Source organism: Bos javanicus, chromosome 1, assembly GCF_032452875.1.
Source record: "Bos javanicus breed banteng chromosome 1, ARS-OSU_banteng_1.0, whole genome shotgun sequence".
Taxonomy (NCBI): Eukaryota; Metazoa; Chordata; class Mammalia; order Artiodactyla; family Bovidae; genus Bos; species Bos javanicus.
The window spans coordinates 152,730,657-152,732,629 of NC_083868.1; the positions used below are offsets into that span (position 1 = coordinate 152,730,657).

Sequence of the window (1,973 nt, forward strand, 5' to 3'; positions counted from 1 at the left end):
CCCGGAGATCACTCAGACTCACGTCCATCGAGTCAGTGATGCCATCCAGCCATCTCATCCTCTGTCGTCCCCTTCTCCTCCTGCCCCCAATCCCTCCCACCATCAGAGTCTTTTCCTTTGAGTCAACTGTTTGCATGAGGTGGCCAAGTACTGGACTTTCAGCTTTAGCATCATTCCTTCCAAAGAAATCCCAGGGCTGATCTCTTTCAGAATGGACTGGTTGGATCTCCTTGAAGTCCAAGGGAATCTCAAGAGTCTTCTCCAACACCACAGTTCAAAAGCATCAATTCTTCGGCGCTCAGCCTTCTTCACAGTCCAACTCTCACATCCATACATGACCACTGGAAAAACCATAGCCTTGGCTAGATGGACCTTTGTTGGCAAAGTAATGTCTCTGCTTTTCAATATGCTATCTAGGTTGGTCATAACTTTCCTTCCAAGGAGTAAGGGTATTTTAATTTCATGGCTGCAATCACCATCTGCAGTGATTTTGGAGCCCAAAAAAAGAAAGTCTGACACTATTTCCACTGTTCCCCCATCTATTTCCCATGAAGTGATGGGACTGGATGCCATGATCTTTGTTTTCTGAATACTGAGCTTTAAGCCAACTTTTTCACTCTCCTCTTTCACTTTCATCAAGAGGCTTTTTAGTTCCTCTTCACTTTCTGCCATAAGGTGGTGTCATCTGCATATCTGAGGTTATCGATATTTCTCCCGGCAATCTTGATTCCCGCTTGTGTTTCTTCCAGTCCAGCGCTTCTCATGATGTACTCTGCAGATAAGTTAAATAAACAGGGTGACAATATACAGCCTTGACGTACCCCTTTTCCTATTTGGAACCAGTCTGTTGTTCCATGTCCAGTTCTAACTGTTGCTTCCTGACCTGCATACAGATTTCTCAAGAGGCAGGTCACGTGGTCTGATATTCCCATCTCTTTCAGAACTGTCCACAGTTTACTGTGATCCACACAGTTAAAGGCTTTGGCATAGTCAATAAAACAGAAATAGATGTTTTTCTGGAACTCTCTTGCTTTTTCCATGATGCAGTGGATGTTGGCAATTTGATCTCTGGTTCCTCTGCCTTTTCTAAAACCAGTTTGAACATCAGGAAGTTCATGGTTCACATACTGCTGAAGCCTGGCTTGGAGAATATTAAGCATTACTTTACTAGCGTGTGAGATGAGTGCAATTGTGCAGCAGTTTGAGCATTCTTTGGCATTGCCTTTCTTTGGGATTGGAATGAAAACTGACCTTTTCCAGTCCTGTGGCCACTGCTGAGTTTTCCAACTTTGCTGGCATATTGAGTGCAGCACTTTCACAGCATCATCTTTCAGGATTTGAAAGCGCTCAACTGGAATTCCATCACCTCCACTAGCTTTGTTCATAGTGATGCTTTCTAAGGCCCACTTGACTTCACATTCCAAGATGTCTGGCTCTAGGTCAGTGATCACAGCATCGTGATTATCTGGGTCGTGAAGATCTTTTTGTACAGTTCTTCTGTGTATTCTTGCCACCTCTTCTTAATATCTTCTGTTAGGTCCCTACCATTTCTGTCCTTTTTCGAGCTCATCTTTGCATGAAATATTCCCTTGGTATCTCTGATTTTCTTGAAGAGATCTCTAGTCTTTCCCATTCTGTTGTTTTCCTCTATTTCTTTGCAGTGATTGCTGAGGAAGGCTTTCTTATCTCTCCTTGCTATTCTTTGGAACTCTGCATTCAGATGCTTACATCTTTCCTTTTCTCCTTTGCTTTTAGCTTCTCTTCTTTTCACAGCTATTTGTAAGGCCTCCCTAGACAGCCATTTTGCTTTTTTGCATTTCATTTCCATGGAGATGGTCTTGATCCCTATCTCCTGTACAATGTCACGAACCTCAGTCCACAGTTCATCAGGCACTCTATCTATCAGATCTAGGCCCTTAAATCTATTTGTCACTTCCACTGTATAATCATAAGGGATTTGATTTAGGTCATAC

The 1,973-nt window shown here is 42.9% G+C and overlaps 1 protein-coding gene and 1 long non-coding RNA gene across 3 annotated transcripts in view; both read right to left on the reverse strand.

The window, feature by feature from the left end:
- ANKRD28 (ankyrin repeat domain 28) overlaps positions 1-1,973 on the reverse strand; it is a 216,346-nt gene that overhangs the window by 175,823 nt on the left and 38,550 nt on the right. The window lies entirely within an intron of this gene.
- Positions 1-1,973, reverse strand: part of LOC133252494 (uncharacterized) — a 59,172-nt gene that overhangs the window by 27,625 nt on the left and 29,574 nt on the right. The gene's annotated exons all lie outside the window — the stretch shown is intronic.